Source organism: Phyllostomus discolor, chromosome 8 (genome assembly GCF_004126475.2).
Source record: "Phyllostomus discolor isolate MPI-MPIP mPhyDis1 chromosome 8, mPhyDis1.pri.v3, whole genome shotgun sequence".
Lineage (NCBI taxonomy): Eukaryota > Metazoa > Chordata > Mammalia > Chiroptera > Phyllostomidae > Phyllostomus > Phyllostomus discolor.
Window position 1 is genome coordinate 21,717,444 of NC_040910.2, and position 27,825 is coordinate 21,745,268.

Genomic DNA, 27,825 nt, shown 5'->3' on the forward strand with positions numbered 1-27,825 from the left:
TTATGTGGGTCAGACGCCACCATGAGAAAGTGGAATGAGTAGCTCTGAATTAAAGTTTAAGTGCAGAAAAGTGGGTCCTTTATTTAAAAATGACTCCCAATTCTAAATGTTCAGCCACGTCTATCTGAAAACATTCACAATAAACTTTTTTTCAAATGCCCCTAATACCATTCTATATGATCAGTTTTCTCTGCTGTAATTTTTTTCTCAACTTTCAAATTTAAAGTATGTACCTTAAACCTCAACATTGTCATTTCTTGTTTCCTACATTCCAAAGGCCTTTCTTTAGAAATAAAAAGAGAAAGGAAGAATGTTTTGTACATTCTTTCAGTTAGAAAATTATTATTGTTACCATAGCAACCTATTAACATTCTTAGGAGAATTCTTTCTTACATCAAAGATGTGAAAGGGAAAAAAAATGTGAAAGACACAGATTTAATAGAAATCCAACTCTTTTTATGCAAAACAAAAACACTTTTTGTAATTTTGGTCACAATCTCGAAGCAACAAAACTTCTTTTCTGATGAAATACTGCATCTCACACTTCTAGCATCCTGACACAAATACACACTTACTTAATATTCTGTTTCTGTACCATCACCCTTTCTTGTAATACTAGCAAAGAGTTTTAATTTTTCCCCCAGACCTCAAACTACAGATGAATAATTTTATAGTCTTTTGTGATTTTAGCACAATCGCCCCTCACTGAATATTTCCTGTCACCATCTGTCTCATTTAATGCCAAACAGGACTTTTCTTGGCTCGCTTCGTTTTCTCCACAGTCTGCTGTCTGGCATTTTTCACACCACCTTCTGGCCTTCTGCATCTTTCCTTAGCTGCTCCCATCTGAGGGCTCTTCCCACTCTCATGTTTCCTGACTCTCCCAGTGGGTCTGGCATGTCAATCAGTGGACCAAGCTCTCTTTCCTATAAAACATGTTTGCATCACTGCTGGCTGATGCCAAGACCTTTATTCAATTCCTGCATCTATAATCTGAAATGACTACGTGCATTGGTGTCATCTGTCTTAGAGGACCAGGAACTCCCAGGTCCCCTAGGAATTCAATTCTAACAGTGAGTGGAGCAGGAAGTATAACTTGGATCCTTCAAGTCCTTCATAATTTACACTCAGTGAAATGCCCCTTTCACAGAACCAAGAAAAAAAAGTCAGGCTTTGTTAACACTGAACAGAAAACGACTTATGGTTCTAATTTCTGTCATCCACCATAAATTATTTACTAAGTGCCCACCATGTTCCAAGGGCTGGGGATTCAATGATTAAAAAAAAAAAAAAAAAAGACAAACAAGACATTACAGTTATAATAAAAGGAACTGAACTTAAAGCCCTAGACACTTTTAGATGAGTAAAATGGTAAAGTTCCACATTTATATTCACATGATCTACTTAATTTAGTGCTCTTTATACATGGCTTTCTTTGTATTAAAAGCATGTTTCTAAACTACACCATGGAGAATGCAGTCAATAATATTGTAATAACTATGTATGGTGCCAGTTTGGTACTAGAAACGTCAGGGAGAACACTTTGTAAAGTACATGCTTGTCTAACCACTACACAGAACACCTGAAACTAATACAAAATAATATTGAATATAAACTGAAATATTTTTAAAATTTTAAATAAAAAAATAAATCATGGCTCTAAATGAAATGCAACTGTTACCATCAAGAAAATACAAAACTGCCCTGGGTGGTGGAGCTCAGTGCATTGAGTGCGGTCTGCAAACCAAAGGGTCGCTGGTTCAATTCCCAGATCAGGGCACACGCCTGTGTTGCAGGCCAGGGCCCCAATAGGATCCACTCGAGAGGAAACCACCCATCGATGTTTCTCTCCCTCTCTTTCTCCCTCCCTTCCCCTCTCTCTAAATAAATAAATAAAGTCTTTAAAAAATACAAAACTAGTGATGAAAAACACTTACTGCCAATAAATTTACTTGTGAGTGAATGAATGAATTATAAGAGGGGAAAAAAGGTAATTCAAGTGGGTTCTTAGACAAAAGCTCCTTAGAAAACAACAACGGGCCCCACAAAGTGACAGGCCAAAACACACCCCTCCCCGTCTGCTGCCCCCGCGCTGGGGGCAGAAGCGGGCTTGCTGGCTGCCCTGGGAGCCTGTAGAAAACTTCCCGCAAAAGCTACTCCACCCACCAGAAGGTCACTGATCTGCAGACCGTTTCCGGATTGTCTCTATTAACATTCTCTCTGATAGTACCTGTTTGTTATTTGTGAGCAGCAAGGTTAAGGACGGTATAAAGATTCTAGATCAATGCCTCATTTAAACATATTCATTTGGGATTAATTTATAATTATGAGATTTTAAAAATTGAAGACAGCCCTGCCAGAAGAGTGTGCCTTGTGGATAAGATCATCCTGGATTTGGATTCTCAAGCAACTGGGTTCAAGTTCAGGCATAGCCCTGACCAACTATAAAGCATTATTCCTTACAATAATGGGATAATTACAGGAAAACTTATTCTTCTAACATTAATAATATTTTGGTTAAAGAAAAGTGGTTTCCTGCTCTCCCAATCTGGCACTGCGCAAAGTCACTGCAGTTCACTTCAAAATGCAAGTGTTATCCTAACCTCATGACCAGGTGTCCCTGCAGGCAAGTGGGCTGGTACTTTGAAAGTTCATTTTCATTTCCAGATGCATCTTCTGAGTCTTCACTTCACATGTACACGTCATTTAGGTTATTTTTGTGCAACATTTCTTTGGACAAATTGTGTACACTCGTTGACTTTCACCAAATTACCATAATGACGCAGCCGAGCGGCCGACAAGGGAACAAGTTCAGGCTGGAACACACACACTGTGTACATGCAAGAAAATGTCCGTAGCCTTCTCAGTGCACCAGTGTGTTTGTTTTTCTTACATAAAAACTATTTTTAGAAGCATCACAAATTTTGGTTTTCAGATAAAAACACCTGGCTTTAAGTTGTGTACAAATATACTCAGATTATTTAAACTCAACCTTCTTGAAAGCAGGTCACCCTATTCACTATAAGATTCCTAAAATTTTATAGCTTTGTTTTTACTTCTCATAAAAAAGCCTTTCTCTAGAATAAAATAGATTTTACCTAAAGACAAAGAACTATTTTCGAGATATGTCCATCTGATCAATCGATGAAGGCTTTCTTCAAGTAGTAATGGATTATATTTTGCTATTATATTCAAATATATATATATGTATGTCTTTTGAGAAACTGAAAACGCTAAGACACTTTTCCCAGTATGCTATAAGCAAGCATACTTATGAAACAAAATGTGAACATTTTTGTCCATATTAAAAATAGAATATTTCTCCAGATGCTATTAATAATTTAACTTAGAACAGAATCATAAATATTCATGAATGGAAGATCACTTGCTCTATCTTCGTGCTGAGAAAGATCATGGACTATACTTTTCAGAAAGATGAACAGCTGGCCGAGTCTCAGGTGTCCCCAGGCCTGTCTATGCCAGAAGTTCTGGGGAGGAAGAAGTAGCTTCACCATCATCTTCCCCGCAGGGCTGGTTTCCCTCCACTGCGAGTGCCTGTACCATAACACATCACAGCGCCATAATTATCTACTTACTAGTCAGTTGCCCACACGACAGTTCCAAGCCATTTTAGTGATCCTCACTTTTTATTTGAGGAAACAAGTTCAGAAAGGTTAAATAACTGGGTTAAAGCCTCAAGAGTAGTAGGTGATGAAGCTAAAGCTAGAATTAGGAGTTATACGATTACCAGTACATTCAAATTCTCCATTATACCACACTTCTGCTCAACATTAGCCAAAGCACGTGTTCAGAGGATGTCTGTTAACTGGTTAAACGTGTTAATGCAACAAAATCTGCAATACCATGCTGCGTGCTGGACAGAACTGTGAGAAGCCCCCCTCCTTTATCCCTCCCACCCCCACTTTGGCCATGATGTCATGGGGTTTCCTGTCCAGTGAAGAAAGTGACGAACAGACAACTGCATTGTGTAAAGGTGGTCTCTAGACGAAGACAGAAAAAGGACTAGGATTTAGCCACTTTAAAAAGAAGAGTAGACTAAGAGGGGAAACGGGGAGGAAAAGGTGTTTAAGGCAGAAGAAACAGTACATGTAACGTGAAAGAGGCAAGGAAGAGAATGTCTTGTTAAACGGCCAACATTCAGTAGGACTCCAGCTCACAGGGGGAGAAGGGAGCAACAAGGGACAAGACGAAGCTACAGACTAGGCAGGGACCCACCAAGAAGTCCCCAGAGCATGGTGATTATAGTCACAATACTGAACTATAAACTCAGGAGTTGCTACGAGACTACATCTTAAATGTTCTCACCACAAAAAAAGAAATGACAATTATGTGACATGATAGAGGCGTTCACTAAAGCTAGGGTGGTAATCATATTGCAACAGATAAGTGTATCAAATCAACACATGTAACCCTTAAACTTACAGAATGTTATACGTCCATTGCACCCCAGTTTGTAAGAGAGAGAGAGAACATGCTGAGAAGTTTGGGTGCAAGTGAACCATGGGAGGGTTTTAAGCTGAGGGGAAACACAGACTTTTGCATTGGAGAAAAATGGCTCCGTGAGACTGGGAGAAGAGAAATGGAGGGATGTGGCTGTCGGTGGCTGGCAGGGAGCAGACTGAGGTGTTAATCAAGGAAAGGGATGAAGAAGACTCTAGAACTTCTTCCTGACATACTACTTTAAATAGGTCACGTTTAATGTTTTTTCACACTTTCTAAATTCGAAGAAAAACACCTACCGTGCCTCGTTTTCAAGACCAAGTACAGAGCACCAGTGACAGAGAGGGGACGGTGCAGTGGCTAAGAACACAGGCTCCGGAATAAGAAAGTCTGACTCTTCCCCTTCCTGAGTGTGAAATTTTGGACAAGTCACATCACTTCTCTGTGCCTCAGTTTCCTGGTATGTCAAGTTGAAATAATACTGGTAACTGATTCCTAAGTTTTGTTCAGAGGAATTAATGGAAAAATATGTCTTATTTATCACCTTATCTCCAGCATCTAGCTTGTTCCTAGTATGCAGTCAGTGTTTACCAATGTTAATTTATTTTAATTATGAAGGATTATGTAATTGTAAGGTGTCACAAAAACCATAAAATACATTTAATGTCTAAAATTTTCCTCACCACCAAACTATATAATTTTTAAAAGGCTACAGTCTCTATATTAATCACACATCTGGTTTTTTTAATATAAAAGTAAACTGACTTCCTTCTCTTCTGTTCCTTCCTTAACTTTTCCATAATGTGCTTTTTCCCTTTTAAATGAAACTTCTTCTGCTGAATGCATTTGTAAAGCCTAACTTTCAAACTGGCTGGGACCCAAGTGCCCTCCAAAATCATCTAAACCTGTTCTGCATGGAGACAGATGCTGTTCCACTAGAAAAGTTTTCCCTCAGGTGTAGGTTTGACACCTCTAAAGATGTATTAGCTGAGCCAATGGTAGCTGCTAAGGAGCCATCTGCTGTACCAAAAGTTATGAATGATTCCAAAGACGGTTCCCTTGTGGAAAGTACATCCCTATTTAAAGAGGTGGTTTTATTCTCAGGGAGGAATTTAAGACACTCAGGGCCACTCTCTTCCCCACATTGTTCTTATACCCACTCCTGGAAACGTGAAAGAGGCAATCCACTAAATGATTTAACCCACCCTGTAAAAAGTGCACACTGTTCACTCTGAATAAAAGTATCTGTTGCATTAATCATTTGACCAAGTAAACAGAAGGTGTCTGCCATGTACCCTATACCCTCACGGGTATCTAGACACCCATGAGAAAAGCACATCACCAGGTTTCCACTGCATACTATAAAAATTAGAACTCAAGTGGCCATTGCCCCCAAAAGAGAAGAAAGCTGGTTTCCATCTTCATTCAATAAAAAAATAAGGAGGGGAAGACACATTCACAGATCAAGGCTGCTCTTGGCCAATGACTAGGCAATTGGTATGGCACTGATTTACCAACTGTGTAGAATGTCAAGTGCACTCTCCCAGATGGCTGACTGTGAGCTCCTCAGAATGAGATACATTAAATAAAACAAGGGATCTAGAGAAGATAGAAAGAAGGTGAAAGCAGGGAAGAGAGGGGAAGAAGGGAAAAAAGAAGGAAAGAATGGAGGAAAACAGTTGACAAAGAATGTCCTTTTTTTTTTCAATAAATAAGTACTGGGTGTGCCTCTCCTATGTACTAAAACAAACTCTCTTTTCAATAATGCCTTTTTGTATTAATAATTTCTTTCACAGAGGAGAAAGAGGGGGGAAACAGTCCCTCCAAGAGAGAAAAAAGAGGCCCGCTCTCAGAAACAATGAGCTAGATTTTTATACGAAGTAACATTATGGTCAAGATCCCCTAAGGTAACACTGAAACAATCACTTCCTATTTCCTTCAAGACTGGGAAGGCTGCGTAGTGCCCTCCACTCACCACTCCCTCTGGTCCTGGATTCACCTACCAGTGCATCCAGGAAATTACCTCTGACTTCCCCCTAAATGACGTTTTCTGCTACATTGTTGTCCTCCAGCCCCAGATCCTACAGCATCCACGGGAAGGAGACCCCAACACACACACATACAAGGGGTGTGCACGTGCACCCACACACCCACGAGTAGCAGCACCGAGAAGGAAAGGAAATTGAGTTTGGCGCAAGATTTTCCAGTTCTCTAAACTAATCCCTGGTTCTCAGCTGGGCCCTTAACATATCTTCTAGTAAGTTATTCCACCTTCCGTTTTGGGAAAGGAATTCAAATGCAAAGACAAATATGGTCCCCTCTCCTTTATCTTTTCATTTTTCCTAATTGCTGAAAACTTACTTATAAGACCTCTGCCTCCTAAGTCGAGTTTTACTGAGATTCTATTTTAGCACCTTCTAGGATGACAAGATTCCAAATACGTAATAAAAATAAATCTCCATTAATAGCTGGGTCTTTGGCAGCGGAGAGAGTCACTGGTCTCTTTCGTTTACTCACCCAGCAGGGTGTGATTTCTACTTTGGGCACAGCTGTGAATAGGGCCATTGATCATCGGGTTGCATTAAAAAGGGATCGGCTCATAGCTCTGGGTCTCGATGACTATTTTTTTGACCCTTTATATTTTGAAAGTATTCTTCTGAGAGAATTGTTCATATAGTTCAAGATCTATAAGATCTCTGATCTTTAAAATTAGTTCATTAAAAAGCTTTGGATGGTTAACAGACAAAAATATTTCAGAAAGAGGGGCAACTGGCAGACAATCCTGAGAGCATGTGTATGCCATTAATACTGTGTCTGTAGCCCTGGCTGGCCTAGCTCAGTGGATTGAGCATGGGCTGCGAACCAAAGTGTCGCAGGTTCGATTCCCTGTGGGGAGTCAGGGTACATGCCTGAGTTGCACGCCATGACCCCCAGCAACCGCACATTGATGTCTCTCTCTCTCTCTCTCTCTTTCTCCCTCCCTTCCCTCTCTAAAAATAAATAAATAAAATCTTTAAAAAAATATTGTGTCCGTGATGAAGCTTCACAGAACTCAGCAATATGAAGGTTATGGGTGAGCATAAAGTTGAAATAAACTACAGTACAAAACAATTCAATAAAGACCGGCCCATCCATGTTCACTGCAGGATGACATCAGCACAGCATTTCACAGCTTCTCAGAAAAGCAGTGATATACCGCTGTTGTCGGTATTTTCCTTATCACGACTTCATCTGTACATTGAAAAACTCAGCCAAAAAGGATCATCAAAGTCCACTATTTACTTTTAGTCTCTCCCACAAATGGCATCATTCCCTGAGGCGGACCGTGGGACAGACGAGTGCCTGGAAGTCTAACCAGCCTCACCCACGTTACTCTGCTGTATCCAGTTTCACGATCTGGCCGCTCTCCTGCACTTCCCACATGAGTCACTGCGGAACCAGCCCCTTCCACAGGGAGCTTGCTCATGTGCTCAAGAGCTTAGCCGCTCTAGGCACATTTGTGACAAAACAAATGTAAGAAGGGACAGTGGCTTCTTCGAGATTTCACCAGTTAGGAGTAAAGGCTTGAGCTTATCCATAAACAAATCCATCCCCATGTCTCCTACTGAAACTCTTCCAACCCTCTAATCAGAAGTGATGTTTTCCTTCGCTATGCTCTCTTAGCCCTTTGTAACTATTACTGACTTTAGACTATTTTCTTGATTCTGCTTCCGCCCCAACTGAAAGCTCTTGTTGTTGAATCAGGAACCACACACGGGAGAATAATCACAGCATATTATACAGACTATCAACATGTGGTGGTCCCTGGGCTGGCAGCATCAGGGCCTCTGGAAGCTTGTTAGAAATGCAAATTTTGGGGCCCCATGTGAGACCTACAGAATCAGAAACTCTTAAGGATGGGTTCAGCAACCTAGTGTTTCAACAAGTCCTCCAAGTGATTCTGATGCAGGCTCAAGCTTGAGAATTCTGACATATTTGAACAGTATGGGTTTGGGAAACAAATAATCTAAGGTTTTAATCCCTGCTGCACCACTGATGACTTCAGCAAGCCATGTGACATTTCTAACTTGCCTTTCCTCATCTATGAAGTGGAGAGGATATTAAACAAAGCCTGACATATAATGGGTTCTAAATAAACACTACTGTCTTTATACTTTGTACCTTTAACCCCTGTTATCTAGTCAACCCTCTGAAAGTAGTTTGCCCTGCACACAGATACTTAGTTGAACCAAATGAACTGAATGAAAAAGGAAAAGTAGACACAATCACTGGGAAACAGACCTTAATGTGTCTGCAAGAGGCACCACTGCTACATACAGCTAGTGAGTAAGGAGGAAAATCAGATAAAACACCAATGGGAAATACACTTCATTGGGGAGGAGTATCCCAACAATTTCCCAAATCCTGCCGTACTCACTGGGAACACGTTACGGCACTCCTGTAAACTTCATACTGCAGTTCTTTGCTAAACAACCCCCTTCAGCTGGAAACAGATCATTTTCCTCCCATAGTGTAGTCTGGAAGTTAGAAAACTTCAGCCTCAGAGAGTTATAGCAACCCCTGGCTCCTGGGAAACCAATAAGACCCATCCATGACAGGTGAAAATATTGGGACAGGGTAAATTTTTTTTAAGAATAGTCTTTTAATAAATGGTGCTGGGACAGCTCGATAGCCACATGCAAATGAAGAGCTGGACCCCTATACAAAAATTACCTCACAATTGGATCAAAGATCTAAGTTTAAGAGTTAAAACTATAAAACTCTTAGAAGAAAACATAGCTACACATTTTTGTGACCCTGAATTAAGCAACAGTTTTGTAGATATAACACAAAGAGTACAAGGAATAAAGGAAAATAAACTGAGTTACATCAAAGTTAAAAATCTTCGTGTTTCAAAGAATACCATCAAGAAAGTGAAAAGACAATTCATAGGAGAAAAGTTTCCAAATCATATGTAAGATAAGAACCTTGATTTCAGAATATGTAAAGAACTCTTACAACTCAACAATTTAGACAAATAGCCCGATTAAAACTGGAAAAAAGACTTGAATACATTTCTTGAAAGAGGATACATATATGGACAAGAGGCACATGAAAAGATGCTCAAAATCATTAGCCATCTGAGAAGAGCAAATCAAAACACAATGAGATAATGCTTCACACCCAGTAGGATGGCCATGATCCAAATGATAGCAAATAAGTTCGGGAGGATGTGGAAATATTGGAACCTTCACACACTGATGGTGTGCAGTAAGCTGTGAACACAAAGTATGCTGTTGATAGTGTCTGAACATTACATCAGAGCCCACTTTTAGAGCAGTTGGTGTTATAACTTTAATGAATGCTACTGCTTCATCTAAAATCCTCCCTTCATCCACACTGGCTAAAGTCCAGGCCAATCAGGCGCCACTTCTTCCTTAGAGACCTCTTGGTATCCTGTTGAATGGCTCCTCCTCCATTCCTTAATCTCAAACCTCACTTTGTATTCCCCTCGAGGTACTTGCCATCTTGTCTTGATTATCATATAGATGCATCTTACCCCTCCCTACCATGTTGGAAGCTCCATCAGAATAGGGTATATCTCTTAACAGATACACAACAGATATTTATTATTTAGAATGAATAAGTATTTGCATAATGGATGCATTTCACATCTTTTCACTGTTAATTTGAAAATCCATTATGCTTATCATCCTCACATGCAAAAGAAAAAATGACAACTATTCATATTCCAATATATAAAACATCCTCAGCAATCACTACTTTAAAAATACATCTCTATATGGTTTATGGTTTATAATGTGGGAGAACAGTTTATCAAGTGGTTTCATTTTTAGGCACATCGAGATTGACATGATTATGTGACGGTGTACATCTAGGCAATTAAATGTGTATAACATAAGCAAGCTCAAAAGTGCAGCCCTTTGATTCCCAGTGTCAAAGCCTAGAGCTATGAATGAATTGGCTGTACTTGGCAGTGATGGGAGGTGGAATCTCTTGGTCACTGACTAGTTAAAACAACTAACGCCTACAATACTTATCTTGAACACCTCAGTGTACGTCACCCAGTATTCTTTCTCAAACAGAACTGTGCCTTTAAACATGGCTAATGCCAGATGGTCTCCTCAATAAAAAAAGAGCAGGAAGCAGCATATTAATGTTCCTCAACAAGCCAGTCTGCAGACACTCAACCAATGAAATTAGTCTTCAGTTGCTAAGCCAGTCTGTCACCATAGCAACACCTACTTTAGGAAAAAGGTTGTATTTTCAAGCAAAATGAGCCACCCATCTTAACACTCCGGTGTCCTCCAAGGTATAATGATCAATACTTTAGCTAAAATATGCCTAGATCTTCTCACTCACCTCAAATCAGGTCTACCTATGAAAAGCCATTTGCTCTTCCATTGAAAAATATTTATGTGCACTCCGTTTCTAACTTTCTTGATATCCTAGATAATCAAACTTCATTTAAAGTGAGCATATATGTGTATGTGCATGCATTTGTAAGCTAATGATCCTAAATATGATAACAAATGTCAATGTCTTTGAAAATTTTCACCAGTGCATGCTTTTTTTTTTTTGTAAGAGAGAGAGAAGGGAAGAGGGCGATTGGAAGAGAAACACGGATGCGAGAGAGAAACATCAATCAGCTGCCTCTCGTAAGCACCCCAACCAGGGAATGAACCCACAACCCAGGCATGTGCCCTGACTGGGAATGGAACCTGTGACCCTTCACGGGACAATGCTCCAACCAACAGAGCCACACCGACCAGGGCCACTGGTGCACACCCTTCTCAGTCTGTTATTAAAATTATATCTGGTTAAAGGGCTTAATCAAGGAAACAAATAATGTGCAAAAGACCAGAATTATATTCTCATTGTTACTAGCCTCTAAGTTATCTAATATGAACACAAGATAACAATTAATCTTATTGTTTATACAGCTCCATTTTGTAAGTTGAAATGATCATTTGCCCCAAGGGAGATGATGTTGTTTCACCTGATGAAAATGCAGAGAATCCTAGATAGCGTTTTCATATAGATTGTAGGATCAAGGCAGGATGGTGGGGCAGAGAGAAACCTTACTTTGGAAGCCAGGAGAGAGGATGTCTAGTAAGAGCATTGCAGCAGCTCCCACGCAAACCACATGGCGAGGAGGAGAATTTCTTCAAAAAAGGAAGGGAGGAAGGCAAGAAGAGAGGAGCTAGTCTCAGGAGAAGGAAAGGATGATGCAGATAGGTGTCTAATGTACCGATGTGGGGCATTTACTTAATAACATAGATACATATATTCTAACCTTGGTTTTGCCACTTACAAGCCTGTGACAGTAAATGGATCACGTATCTCTTGAGCTTCAGTTTCCTAGCTTGTGGAATGAGGATAATAACAGTGCCAACCATACAGAGGTTGAGAACTATATGAGTTAAGCCTTCAAACAGTGTTTGGCATACAGTAAGCATTACATAAATATGAGCAAAAAAAAATCCTATTTTTTTCACATTTCAATATTTTTGCTTATCCTTATTATTTCATCTTTAAACTTTATTTTCTACCTTAGTTATACTGTTTTTAATGTTTTCAAGTTTGTTTCACCTCTTTTATTTTGAATGTTATGTTTCAGGGTCTTAATTGTTTTTTAACCATCTTTATCATCTTTATTGTCTCCTTATCTGGACATTTCCAACATCTGATGGCTCCTGGGAAGGAAGGAGGGAAAAGAGGGAAAAGTCAATGGGCCATCTCTGGGGCACCTCTTTTTGTAAGAAGGAAAAAAATGTTCTTCTTCATGTAAGGAGAAAACAAGTACCAATGTTCTTAGAATAAAGGACAGAATGAAAGTCAATCTAGTTTTTTATTCACTTAAGACAAAGAAAGACTCTTCTTCATATTAGAATTAGCCCAGTGCCCTGGCCCATACGTGCAAGGCTGGGCTGTCACAAACTTTTCTCTATAAGGTTTTTTTTAGTCATCCTACTTCTGAAGTACTTCGGGCATCCACAGGCCTTGCGTGTGCCCAGCTGGCATCTCCAAGTTTTAAAAAACACTTCCCAGGATTCTTCACAAGATTCCTGTACTACTTCTATATTGGAAATAACGCATAATACCTTTGAACTATGTTGAACATGCAGCATTTACAATTTCAAGTTTCATCCTGAGCTGTCCATGTGGCTTCTAAGCGGAGTATGTAACTTAACAGAAAGCAGAAATAAGATAGAACTTAGTCTGCACTCTTTTCTTTGTATTCTAATCCAAATAAGAGAACTTGGAAAGCAACCCTAAAAAGCCATGTTTTATTAGACTGGCAAAGAAATGGCAGCTAATAAAACTCCAGTCAATGCGAGTATTATTCACTGACCCTGACGCAAGTAGAACTCTCCCCATCCCATCTTCCTGATCTTGCCCTTGACTAGGCTCTGGACTCCCCCTCTCATTAACGCCCAACAGTCATGCCTACGCACAGATCCTTGAAGCAATTATCTGAATAAGTCAGACCAAATACTTTCACCTGAAATTATATGACAGTGACAGTGAAGTTATTTTACCCTAAATTCACAGTGAGATTCTCACAAGTATTTTCACTGTATACTCAGTCTATTTCCCCCTCCTGAGAAGACATCCTCTACTCAAACATCAGCCTAAGGATTTTGGCTTTTTTTTTTTTGGCTTGCCCATCTCCTGACTATAAATTACCAACAGAAATTTTCATCTAATCATCCTGGTAGAGTTTCTCAAAGGCAAAAAAAAAACCCAAACAAAATGAAAAAGTTTCACCCACATATATTTTCACATATATTTTTAATTGTTACAATGTATACCACTATTGTCTGTATAATAATTTAAGGCAGTGCTTGATTCCAGGTATAGTTCCTATACATATTTATTCTTTTTAGTATGGCTATTTATTAGGTATGCAACATAATATAATACTACTATAACGTGTTTTATAAAATAAATGTTCACACATATGGAGAGAAAAATTCTTTTAAGAAACTGTGCTGAATGTTAATTCAGAAAAATTCTCAACAAATATGTAACCCTGTTAAACACAAATAACTTTGTTCACATTAGAATTTAATGTGGACCATTAAAAAGTCAGCACAAGTACTGCTTTTTAAAAGAAAACTTTACCCAGGTTCAGTTATTTATATTCTGCACCCCTAACTTCCAGCAACACATGATTCATTCTGCAGGGTTCACACAGCCCTTGGGTTGGCCGTAAAAACCACATCGCCCTCCCAGAGGCCCTGCCCCAGTGTTTCCGCCGCTCTCCTGGGACCAGGAGTGAATTCAGAAAGCAGCCCCGGGACCCAAGGCTTTACTGTAAATGGTCAGTGGGTGGGAGATGGCTGGCTCCCATTCCCACAACGCTGCCTTCGTGTATTCTAGGCAGCGCTGTGGCATAGTGAGCAGCCGGTCTTCATTAACAAGTTCCTACCATTGTATTGCCACTTGTATGTATATAAAACTGTCCTGCCTTGGACACTCTGTGGCTTTGCCAGTGCTAATCTGGAACAAGATTAAGCACGTCATCGTACTTCCCAAAGTAATCTGCTCCGCAAAGAGCCTGCTGCGGTCCCCATCCCACACTTCCTTTAGTCCCTGAGTTCCTCTTAAACCACCGACTCATGAGTCTTTCTTCTGACTCTCCACAAGGCCCCTGCAAATGTTCCTCTCCTTCTCATTTAGCCCAGGCTTCAAAAGGGTTCATCAGAGCTGCCTTCCAGCAAAAGCTGGCTTCTTTCTAGAGAATGGATTCTACTGCCAAGAAAAATAATATCTTCTGTATCTACGTATAGTATGCTAAAGTGGATTATTTCTGTCCTTTTCTGATTTTTTTTGCCACCCTACACTCTTGAGCCACCCCAGGCCCAGTCCATCCACCCCCGGCACACCCATGCCCATTTATAACATATGGTCTGGAAACTCTGCCCTGAGGAACTGGAAACACATCAGTAAATTACACTCCTGTGAACTCCCTCGCAGCCTTCAGTCCGTGTAAGTAATTCATGACTGTCAGTGGCCACACAAGAAATAGTTATGTTTACTCCCCCATCTCTATACACTGCTACAGGAGACATTCCAAAGAGAAAGCCTCACTGTAGAGCAGGAAATGAGACTCCTAGGTTATACAACCCTGGGCAGGGCGTTTCATCTCTCTCTGAAGCTCAATTCAATCGACTCGTTTTTAAATGAGAGTGTTCCTTCCAGCCCGGAAATAAATCTATAATTTTAATGTTTCACAGTTCTATGTAACGCTAATGAAGATTGTGTTTAACATTAGGCGTAATTCAAAATAAATTTCCCCTAATCAAAAATCTATAATTGGAAAAATTAGTTAAATGCTAAATATTTCCGCATAGCGAATTTCTCTCCCCAAAGCATCTGACACGCTGCATGATCATTACTCTGGCGTTAGACAAATGCAGCTGGAGACACGCTCGGAAATGGCTGCTGAAGCAAGGAGAAAAGCTGTAGGCTGCATTCTCCTTCAGTAGCTCAAGCTGAGCTGCTTTTCTGTTGTTCTTCCTACTCTTGTCGTTCTTCCTACTTTTGTTGTTATTGTATTGTTAGACATAGTTTTTGAAATGCATTGTCATAGAAAACACTAATTGAGCAATATTTAACTCTGGGAAATTGGCCTAACAAAATCAAACAAACTTCTTTTTACTACATGAATTACTAGAAAGTGTTCAAAAATATATCCGGGAAAGGGGGAAAGTATTAGTGATCAGTTGTTGCTTATTACAACATAGTATCTATTATATGCTTAATATAATTATGTGATATATAAGATAATCCTATTATACTATATGATTAATGCTTAATATAAGTATATTTATACTTATTTGACAAATTGTAATCATGTTATAGTCTATGTTTAACTTACATATAAGGAGAACATTAGCATAATCTCGATCCCAAATAGCTTTTTATCCTCCTGAATAATTTTATTGTCTAGATGATGAGTGAAATTGGCAGGAAACAACAATACCCTAAAAATGACATTCTGTCTAACAAGGTGGGAATTTCATGAGTTAATGGAATGTAATTATGTCACAACTCTTATTGAATACTTACGTGCCGTCACTGTTAGGAAGAGTGAAGAAAAAGACACAAGAAGTGTGAATGATATTCTACGACAGAGAATGAAGTCCTCTCTCTACTTTCCATATATGACTCACCCTCATAGTCCTGCTCCTGCCCCACCTCCTTCAGAAAGCCTTCCCCTGATGGTCTCTCTCTCAGCTCCCTGCAGAATTTGAGTCAATACCGTCATAATAAGTATTTGGTAAAATACTGTTGTTTGGCCCTGGCTGGCGTAGCTCAGTGGATTGAGCGTGGGCTGCAAACCAAAGGGTTGCAGGTTCGATTCCCAGTCAGGGCACATGCCTGGATTGCAGGCCACCAGTGGGGGCCATGCCAAGAGGCAACCACACATTGATGTTTCTCTCTCTCTCTTCCTCCCTCCCTTCCCCTCTCTAAAAATAAATAAATAAAATCTTAAAAAAAAAATACTGTTGTTTGTTGCTCCTTTTTATAAGTATCTCTTCAATTTTTCAGAATGTCACTCACATAGCAGGCACTGGTTGTTATTTTAAATAAGTACATTAGAGCTATGAATATAACAATGCAGGCAATAATGAAAGTACTTCTTCTGCTGCCCCCTACTACTCAGAATTTGATTTTCAAACATGAATTGGTTTCATAGCATGTCTACCTGGAACTTCCAAATGCCTAGTGAAAGGAAGTTCTAGAGACTTCTTAGTAATTTGTTCAGTTAGAGAGATTTATACCTTCGAGGTATTAGCGGGCCCTTTTTGATTATAAAGTGTTCTTATTACCTTGGTCTGAGAGCTGAGAACATCATGGAAAATACGGTATGGTCTACAAACAAGGGCCTTCTCGGACCCTTGGAAATGTTGGCAAAGATATAAGGGCTTTGCTTCTGCTACTGTCTTCACGGAGTCAGTGAACACATGACCTTTATTCTATGAACTGTGGAGGAAATACCAGCCAGTCTCACCCATACGTACATTCACTCAAGAAACACACTCTCATTCATCCCCTCTCCCTGTACACACGGCTCATAGACTTGTAACAACCAACAGTTCAGCCTCGATGTCCACGTGACAACAGCAGCAACAGTAAAAGGTTTAAAACTAGTGAGAAAAAACACTCGGTGTTCCTGACAACCCCGTGTCATTTTTTAAAGATACAGTTTGTGCTGATTGGAATGGAGTCAAAGGAGAAGGGGAAATGTTTATTACAACAGTGTAAGGCGCCCCCAGCTCGCATCTATCCAGCAATCTAAACCAACTATAAAGGGCATGTGCAGAAGTCTAGAAATAATAAACGTGAGGTCTCAAAAATATTTAAAATAATTATCACGTAAATCATAGTTTTTACTGCTAGTGCAAGGCTTACAGTTATCCTCAACATGCAGCCTACCAATTTTGACAGATGAGTAAAATTAATGTACTCAAGGTGGGCATGTGAGCTTTCGCACAGCAAAGAAAACCATCAACAAAATGAAAAGACAACCCACTGAATGGGAGAACATATTCACCAATGATACATCTGACATGGGATTAATATCCAATATTTATAAATAACTTATAAAACTCAACACAAGCGCACACAAAAAAGCACACAATCCAATTTAAAAATGGGCATTGAACCTGAATAGATACTTCAAAGAGGGCATGCAGATGGCCAATAGACATACGAAAAGGTGCTCAATGTCACTAATCATCAGAGAAGTGCAAATTAAAACCACAGTGAGCCATCATCTCACATCTGTCAGAATGGCTGTTATCAATAAATCAACAAACAACAGGTGTTGGTGAGGTGTGGGGGGTGGGGGGCTGAGGGGAACCCTTTTGCACCATTGGTAGAAATGCAGATTGGTGCAGCCACTATGTAAAGCAGTATAGTTACCTGTAAAAACGAGAATTGGAACTGCCTTGTGACCCAGCAATTTCATTTCTGGGAATGTATCTGAAGGAACCCAAAATGCTAAACCAAAAGAAAATACGCACCCCTACATTCATTGCAGCATTATTGACAACAGCCAAGATGCGGAAGCAGCCCAAGTGTCCATCAGTGGATGAGTGGCTAAAAAAGCTGCGGTACTCTTACACAATAGATATTACTTAACTGTGAAAAAGAAGGAAATCTTACCTTTTGCTACAGCATGGGTGGACCTGGAGAGTATTACGCTAAGTGAAAAAAGCCAGTCGGAGAAAAACAAGTATAATACCATATGATTTCACTTATACAAATGAACAAAATAAACTAACAAAGTAGAAACAGAGGACAGACAGACTACTTTTGGGGGGGGGGGTTAGGGACTGGGTGAAAAAGGTGAAGGGATTAAGCAAAACAAAAAACAAAAATCTTCAAAGACACAGACAACAGTACGGTGATTCCCAGAGAGAAAGGGGGTGGGGGAGGTAGAGGAAGGTAAAGGGGAGGGGGGGACACAAATGGTGACGGAAAGAGGCTTGACTTGGGGTGGTGAGCACACAATATACAGATGACGTATAGAGAACTGCACACCTGAAACCTAAATAATGTTATTAACCAACGCCACCTTAATAAATTCAATAAATAAAATAAAATAGAAATTGGCAGGACAGGTGGTCCTCTAGAGACAAAGAAGACTTCAGCACAAGCAATGCGCTAAGCTATTCACTTGTAACTGAATTTACAACTGTGTTCTCAAAGCCTCATCTCACCACTCCGACTTCTGCCGGAGATAAAAGGCAGAGAGGCCAAGGACACGAAAGCCAGGAAACAGACTCCTTTACGCAGCTGATAGCCAGCCGCCTCCGTTTGACAAACAAAGGCAGTGCAGGCTGAACCAAAGTGTGCCTTCCACACCTCCACGAAACCTCTCCAAAAATGCCAACTGTACTTTAATGAGAAACCAACTCTTTTAAACCTCTTAAAAATTAAACTCCTCGAGTTACCTTTTTTATAGTGTAACGATTCCTAATATATCTAAAGATTTTCCTAGTGCACAAATAAAAAGAGGTTATGTACATTTTATAGGGAATTAAGATCACTGTGATAAATTGTTAAAACACAAGAAAATCTACATTCCTAGTTTTTCTTTTAAGTACTTCTTTTCAACAACAGGCAGACTCTTCCTGCATCTTTAAGTCCCCATAAAGATAAATAATATCCAATGCCTCATCTATGATAGGTATGGAAAAGCTGTTAATTTGAGACGAACCTGAAGGTCATTCATATAGACATGGAGAGGTTGATAGTAAATGAACCTCTACACATCCCTGTGTGTTTACGACCCAAAGTCACCAGACAAAGGCTTCCAACTGATACTCAGATGACCACTGTCTTATTTTAATATCCACCGAAGAGAAGAGAAGCCAGAGAGGGAAAAGGAGGAGGAACCGTGGGGCCACGCTAACCCAGCAGGTCCTCCCGGACTAGCTCAGAGGTGGATCCGACTCAGGATCTTTGCACGGAAGTGAAGCGAGCCCGGCCGAGCGTGTGAGGCCCCAGCAGGACGCCTGACCGTGGTGGCAGAGGGCAGCGATAGCCCAAGAAAACTTCCTGAGAGAAAAAACTTCTTTGGGAGAAATGATTTTTTTTAAGAGTAAGTCACTTAGATAAAACAGAAAACCCGTTCATTGCTGATGATATAGCTAAACATAGAAGTAAAAACAAGAGAAACGAAGGCTATTTTATAGATGTGAAGGAAATCTAGAAATACATACACCAATCTGAAGTTTAAAATAATTTAAAGTGACTGTTCCACTGATGATTATCTTGCTGTCACCAAGGCCTAGACAAAACCCATGTGTCTACACAGTATGTTAGTCTATTCGTCTATATAGTTAGTATATTCACTATATATCTATATAATACTCACATGAGAATTTCCCGTCCATATTTTCTATTGCTTTAACATTATCCAAAAACTGAACTTGACTGTTGAGAAAACACATATAACAAGTGGATTTCCCATTGTGTGAGTACCATAAAGGTCCTTTTGACTTTGTGAAGTTAATGCAGTTTCCAAAAGTGTGTTAATTTAAATCCCAAGATGCTGGTTATGTGGGGAATTTGGCTCAATGTTTACTGAGTTCCTACAATGAGTAAGACTGGTTTGCTGCTGAACAATGTCATGACTTGAGACAAATGAAACTATTTCAATAGGACTGTTGTACTTTAAAATCAGTTGTTCAACACTGTATCAAAAACACAGAAAGGACAACAATCACATTTTAGTTTGCAACATGTGATGGCAAGCTGCATTTCTAGTAGCTTCCCTTGTAGGCATTGTCTTTATAGCACAAGGAACCTTTCGACCCTTGAACATACATTTTCCAGAATTTAGTAATGTGCCCACTGGTTATACCATATGCCAGTTAAACTCAACATGCATGAAAGAGCCAATCCAAGGCAAGAAACGAATTAACGCATTTCAATAGATGCAAAGGCTCTACCTAAAGGAGTGACTGACAAAGTAAAAGACCATATACATAGTGGATATTCATTAAATATTCCCTAAATTAAATTGCAAGTAGTAGCTATATGGACAAAAGCTTACATTTTCTTCTCATATTGGAAAGTTGATTTTAGCGTGGAATACCATGCTAAATACCAGCAATTTTTGATGGTCATAAGAAAAGGCTGTTGTAAAATTACTGATCAGGGAGAAAAAGATTTTTAAAAAAGTACTGAGGCCACTCATTGGTCAGGGAGGTGACAGTCCACCCTTGACAGTGACGTCTTACTATCCTGAACTCATGGTCAAAGTTTATGATTTGCGCAAGTCGTTGAATGGAGCTCTAGAAACAAAATATTTCTTAGGAAAAAGAAACCACACAATGGAAGTGAAAAGCAGCTGTGCAGTAAGGACAGATTTTCTGGTTTGAAACACTCAGGCCACATGTGGGAAGAGAAACTGGGTGGCCCGATCGTACAGCATCGCTTTGGATCTGAACATGAGCTAATTGCACACGAAAGCTGCCTGCACACGAAAATACATGAGCTAATTGCTGTTTTTCCCAAATACCTTGATTTGCACAACCACAGGGATTGTTTTTAGCAACCTAGTAAAGGTTATATTTAGTCTCATTTTAAAAATAAGTAGTCTGCATCCATTTTTAAAATAATCATCCTTTGAAATCAAACGTCTTAAAAATAAGGGATATTATTATTATTATTGTAACAGTAAAATCAGCTCAAAACAGTCCTATTCTATTTAATGAGATACTGAGCTGTTTTTCAGAGACAGCAGACCAAAACCACAAGTCACCCAGATGAGGGATGCACCGAGGAGAGAACATGGACCTCCAGCTGCACCAGAAACCAGTCTCTCTCTCTCTCTCTGTCTGTCTCTGTCTCTCTCTCTCTCACACACACACACACACACACACACACACACACACAATATACACACAGAGGAAACCGAAAGACCAGGACATAACCAAAACTTGAACCCTAAAACCCTTTCAAAGTGAACAGTCCATTGTCCAGGAAGATCCAGTGTGGACACCCCTTATCATAAATGGCCAAATTCCAAGATCCTCCAATTCAAACTTGCCCCTACGTGTTCCCTGTAACCTCTTAAAATCCTTCAACTAGCCCAGTGAGCAAGATGGTTGTGAGACACTCTAAGTCTCCCAGTCGTGACTGCTGGCGCCTTCTTGATCAATGAACCTGTCCTTACTCCAAACTCTGATGTTTTGAGTTATGGCCTTTCAAAGCCTCAGCACAGGAACCATGCTCAACAGTGATTTTATAGGAAACAGATATTTGAAAAAAACACAATATTTACTGGGAGCAGAAAGCTGTTCCAGGGTTTATATAATTAACTCATTTCTTTTTAAGAATCAATCCTGTAATACTTACATAAGCTGCCTTATCCTTCAAAGGTTACAAATTGGAGACAGTTAAAGATGTAGGTAAACCGTCTGAATGTAATGAAAGGTACTGGTAACACAAATAGGCTCTTCTCCGAGGCCACACTTTATTAGAAAGAGCTGCCTGCCGGGTTGCCTGCAAAATGCCATATCCTGAATTTTTAAAGAAAGTGAAACATTCACAGAGCAATGGACTGGCAGCAACTCAGTAATTAAGGAGAAGGGAAGGAAGAGCAAATTTAAACATGTTTCAAATTGGAGCTAGCTTGACCCATCCGCTACCTTTCAGACTGGCCTCCCGGGACACTGGCACTTACAAGTGTTTGACTAAATGCCACTTCCTGAGGGAGGGGGAGGGAAAACCTGCAGACGCCTGAAGTCCATGTTCTGAGAGCACTCAATTCTTAGTTCGCAACATTAAGGATTCATGCAGATTTTTAAAAGGTCAAACATTTTACAAAGTGAACTTTTACTGATTATCTTTAGAGCTTTCATTTAATATCTCTAGAACTTTGACTTAACCTTTAAAAAGCAGTCTGACTTCCTAAAATGTCTCCAGAGGAATGGAGCGTCCTACTAGAGCAGTTGTAACAGACAGCAAACGCAAGCGCTCCACTGAGACTGGGACAGACCAGCCACTGGTGGGATCTCTCTCCATTATGCCAGTGGGATGCACCACATTAATCTCAGTACAGACATAGGAAAAATATTATTTCTATCCTTTTCTTCTTTCATACTTCTGTCATGCTAACATACATAAAGTCAACGTTGACTTTCAATATGGCTTTGTTTTGTGATGCATATTTCTGCTGATTTGAGAAAGTTTATGTATTCTACAAACATTCACTGAGTGGCCACTATGTCCGTAGCACAGTGCTAGGCAGTTTGAACAAAATACAACCCCTAGCCAGAAGAAGCTCTCGTGGCCTACCAGGGGAACACTTAGACCAACAATGGAAAAATGCCATAATAAGGGCAATAATAACTGTTGACACATATTGAATTAAGAACTTTATATTTCCTAATTCGTTTACTCATCACATTATTGTCATTTCATAGGCAATGAACCTGGGACTTACAAGTAACGTGACTTGCCCAAGAGCATTTAGTTACAAATGGGAAGAGGAAGGATTCGAACTCAGATGCCCTGACATCAAAGCATATGTGGTGAACCTTTACATTACGGCTCTTCAGGGGACTGTGGAAGAACAAAGAATGGGGCCCCCTGGGGGGTGAGAAAATGGGCAGGGATGCCAAAGAGGATTCGGAGATCTTTCACTCACACTGAGTCTGAAAAAGAATAAATTAGTCGGGTCCTGAGTAGTTTCATCAAATTCTTCAGGAAAATAAGTTAGTCTTGCCAAAGGAAATGTTGGAATTGCCCTAGATTTATTTAGGGCAATAAATAACAACCATAAAAACATGCTCAAACAATGACGAACACTTCCACTATTCCTATTGAATAAAGCAAAATATGTCAAACTAAATAAAAGTGAAAATGACCTGCACCTTAAAAATCAATAGAGGGCAAACATTTGTGAACAAGGAGGCAGCGATGAGAGGGCAAGAGGCCTCCCGGGCCACCAGCTGGGCCCATGCAAGGCCATGGTGACGGGGCCGGTCTCGGGTGGTGGCGTGGCCACACAGGCCGACTCCGAATGAGCGCAAGGCCAGTGCAGCATGCTTTCCAGACTGACCAAAAGTGAAGAAAAATTTTAACAAATTAGCTCATCTTCACAAGTAGATACAAGCAACTTCACTCAATTCTTTTCTATATACTGTACTACTTTGGCCTCCCAGCAACACTAGGAGGTATGAGTTTTTAAAGTATCCCTATGTTATAGACAAGAAAAAGAGGGAATTAGAAGTTAAAGCATGAAGCTACTTGATCAAAGAATGGGATGGCATTTGTTACTTTAATCTTTCCAGTCAAAATTATCTGTCCTGTGTCTCTTTGCCTCAGAATCAGGTTCTTAATTCAATAAGCATATCTTAAGAGCTTACTCTGCATAAATCACTAGGCTGGCACTTAATGGGCAAAAAATAGAAAAACATATGTGTTCCACCCCCGAAGAACTCCTTGTATGCATCGCTCTGCTAGAGAATTACCAAGTTACTCCTTCATATTACAGCGAATGATAATACGCTAAGGCCATATTTCTCAAACTAGTGTAATGCTAATTCCAAGATCAGCTCCTTCCAAAAATCAAAAAGGTCCCATGGAGAAAAGGCATGGAAATGCCATCTATAGTACATGTCTGACTTGGAGATCTGAACCATACATCACCATCTGAAGGGTTCTGGTAAGTCCTGCAATGCACAAACCTGTTTATCTTTGTGTAGCTAACTTATCGAGCTAAACGAATGTCCCATTAAATACACTCCAGGAAAAGCTGGGTGATGTGTCATCCCCACATGCGCTATTCTTGCATTTGTCAAAAATATCTTTCCCAAAGGAAGTGTCTATGAGGGCAGGGATTTCACTCTTCTGCTATGCCAACAAGGGAGGTGCTGGCAGATGATTCCTCTCCCACATCTCCAATCAGTTTCCACAGAAAGCTGCCTATTTTATCTTAGCATAGGATATGATGTGACAATTTCTTCTCTTCCATTAGCCAATCACAAGTCAATCAAGTACATTATTTCTGGCAAGAGCTGCACTGACTCATTCAGGTCTAAAAATAAATCTTGACCACATGTGGTCCATCTACATCCTTCTCCAGAATCTCACATCCACAGCCATTCATTGTAAGGTGTTGCTCAACTGTAATCACTTTCCACTAATACATTCTGATCTTGCATGAAAGGAGGCCATATAAAATAACCAAAACCCCCACTTCTTTTGTGTTCATTTGTTATATAGAGGTTTTGCCAGCATTAAGTGTTCCATCACAATATTTGGCAAATGCACATTGGCATTCATACATTGTAAATTTTAACAGATTTTGGGAGGAATGAGTCCAAAATAATCATTCCAGCCTCTGAGAGAGAAAAATCTATGCTCTAAAGAATGTTTCTAAGATAGCTTTTTAGTTATAAATCACTCCCCAAGAGCCATCTTAAAACTACACATCAAAGAATCAGTGTTTTAAACAAACTAATCTTAACTCGTGTTTAACTCTGGGAGGAGTGGTCTGGGAATACGGATTCCATTGCTTTGACATAAATGAAAAAAGGTTCCTTTTATGAGTATTGCAATGACAAATATGCATGCCTAGGAGAGCAAATGCTTGGGTTTGAGCACATGAGTCCCTATGTATGGAAATATTTTTAAAGTATAAAATATAAACAAACATAAAGAAAAATGGGGACTATGATGAGGCCTGACAGGTTATTTCATCTAATGGAAACACATCTGAGCATCTAGAATCAGCCAAGAGGCCAGTCCGAGTGCAAAGACTCAATCTTAGCTCAGTCTTCATGCCTGTCCCGCCTTTGGGGCCCAGAATCACAGTATGTGAGGCAATGAGACTGGGGTCAAGACTACTCCCAGTTCTCCTGAGGATGGCTGATATCCACAACCCTCCTCCAACAGATTTTTGCAGGCCTCCAAAGTGATACAAAATGAAAACTGAGACTCCACATTTAGCTAGTCAAGAATCGAGTTGATTCCCATGGTGTCATCACAGAGGAAGTATGGATACTCCTTGCTGACCAATTCAAAATGGAATTTTCTTTCACTTTCATTGAATTCCAATGTAGAATATCTAAGAGAATGAATCTTTTTCAGGAGATAAATTCAAGTTCAGACCACAGCCTGGTACCACACAAGTCTCATGATCACTTCTTTCTGCTCAGGAAGACAGCTGGTGGTATCAACAAACGCCTTCCCTGCATAATCCACTAATCTAACCAAGTAAACCTCTCACTTGCTAGGTATACCAGAGGGAAAGGCTTTATGTGTGTATATTTTGTTTTTGGAGAGGTTCCTCTATTATGCTAACTAAATCCTTACACATTAGCTACATTTTTACATTTATTTGTTTATTTTTTTAATCCTCAACCAAGGATGTGCTTATTGATTTTAGAGAGAGAAGAAGGGAGAGAAAAAAACACCGACTGTTTGCTTCCTATATGCACCCTAACCAGGAATCAAACCCACAACCTTAGGTATGTGGCCTAATGGGGGTGATCGAACCCTCAGCCTTTCAGTGTACGAGACAACGCTCCAACCAACTAAGCCACCTGGCTGGGGTACGCTACATTTTATTTTAATCCAGAAAAAAAAATTGGATTAAGAAAACTAACAAACTCGATACCTGGGCAACTTCATCAAAGTTTTAGTCAAGTAAATGAATTTGTCAAGCTAAATATAATTTCCTATTAGCTTAATCACAAATGTTAATTCAAACAAAAAAACAGTCTTATAAGGTGAAAACAGTTAAGACAGTTGCCCTCTTTCAAAAGCAGAGGCCTCTTAAAACGTCTACCCTCTATGAGCCACCCTGGAATTGGTAAATTTCAATATTTAGCATTCTGTAAACATAGCTCCTACTTTCTAGTCATCCATTTTTCAATGACCAAATCCTCCTGAACTGAGGTCCCTGGTGTCCTTTCTTTTTTTTTTAAGATTTTATTTATTTATTTTTAGAGAGGGAAGGGGGAGAGAAAGAGAGAAAGAGAGAGAGAGAGAGAGAGGGAGGGAGAAACATCAATGTGCGGTTGCTGGGGGCCATGGCCTGCAACTCAGGCATGTGCCCTGACTGGGAATCGAACCTGCGACACTTTGGTTCACAGCCCACGCTCAATCCACTGAGCTACGCCAGCCAGGGCTCCCTGGTGTCCTTTCACCAGTCCTCCCACACCACTCTTGCAGCCCTTTGTACCTTTATACTGCCCTTTAAACTCCTGATTCCCAGTTCCCCAAAGGACAAGGACTGTCTTCTATATCACTGCACAGCCCAGAGAACCTGGCCCACCTGGAGTGTGCAGGGTGCTCAAAAAAAATGAAGCATATATTTCTTATTTCTTAACATATCTTCATTTCAAAGGAATTTGAAGGCCATCTAAGAATGCTTTCCTTTATCCAAAACTTCCTAAAAAGTTAATTCATGCATGTATTATCAAACATATATTGATCAGACTTCTCCACTTTCTAGTGGTAAAAACAATACAATGGACCCAAAATGGAGTCGCTTATGCTAAGCTAAGCCCTCTGTCACCAAACCAGGTCAATTACAGTTTCAGCTCTCCCAGAAATGGAATCTTAAACCAGTCAAGCAGGAATCACCCAGTCAACGCTGGTGAGGTCAGCTGCCTGATAAGCCCTTGCCATCCTCTATGGGAAAGTAACCTTGCAATAACCAACTTGCTTTTTCTTCTTGCCTGCAACTTCCTTGTTCTCGCTCTCTTCTGTGGAAAGTCTTCATTTTATACAGCACCTTGGAGCTCCTTTGTATCTACTGCCCAATTCATGCATCGTTGAATAAAGCCAGTAAGTTCTTTCAAACTTAACTCAGCCGAATTTTGTTTTATAACACTAGTTCCCCGAAGCTTTCTAACTTACTTATCTCCTCTTAAAAGGTGGGGTGGGGGAAGAGGGGGAGCAGTCACGTTTGAGATTATTTAGTGTTCATAATAATACGTTACAATTAAAAATACAATAACTAGGCATTTCGTATTCAATTATTAATAACATCAACTTAAAATTTGGTTCATTTAAAAAGTAATCATAAAGCACATAATGTAAAAAGTTCTGAGTTCATCTTCATAAAATGAATTAAATCTGTGTATTTTGTGTTTAGGAGGACTAGCCCATTATATTTTTAGATACTGTGTTATTCAACAAATGACTGGTCCACTGTCTTTTCCCTAATGTGTACTGGGCACCTTCTGTCTGCAGATCTGGGCAGGGGTTGCTGGAGGGCCCCTACCTTGTAGAGCTCGTGATCTGAAAGACGTATTTACAAATCTTGACAAACTATACATTCCAGATATCCAAGCTAAAGAACTCTTGTTTTCATTTTCAAAAGCATATCACATTCGAACAGTAACATTATGTTAGATTTTTACTTCCAAACTTGAAACAGGACAACAAAAGTCCTTAGCTTTCCTATAATCTTGAAAAAATAGCTGAGGTTACTTTCTATCAGAAGCCTTGGTCTTGAAGATAACTCTTCAGGGCAGAAACATAATGGGTGAGGGGAGCCCCAAGAAGAGTTTTAAATACCTCTGATTAATACTAAATGAGTCACAATTAACATAAATTAAATACTCAGGAGGAAGATGCATAAGATAACTGTAAGGAAACGTCACCTGAAATAAAAATCTGGTCACAAACCACTCATCCCAAGTATCAAAAGCAGAAAAAGTGGAATGTTCCTTTTTCCTTAGAAAGATGGAGTCCGGTTCCAAAATCCGAATGCCTGTCAGAGACCACTTTCCCACCCTCGGAGGAGGGCCTATGGGGTCTGCGCCGCCCAATGTTGCTAATTTCCTTAACATTTCCTGCGCATCCACAGTGAGC

At 39.9% G+C, this 27,825-nt stretch overlaps 1 protein-coding gene across 1 annotated transcript in view; it reads right to left on the reverse strand.

Moving 5' to 3' along the window:
• CPE (carboxypeptidase E) overlaps nucleotides 1-27,825 on the reverse strand; it is a 70,661-nt gene that overhangs the window by 41,778 nt on the left and 1,058 nt on the right. The gene's annotated exons all lie outside the window — the stretch shown is intronic.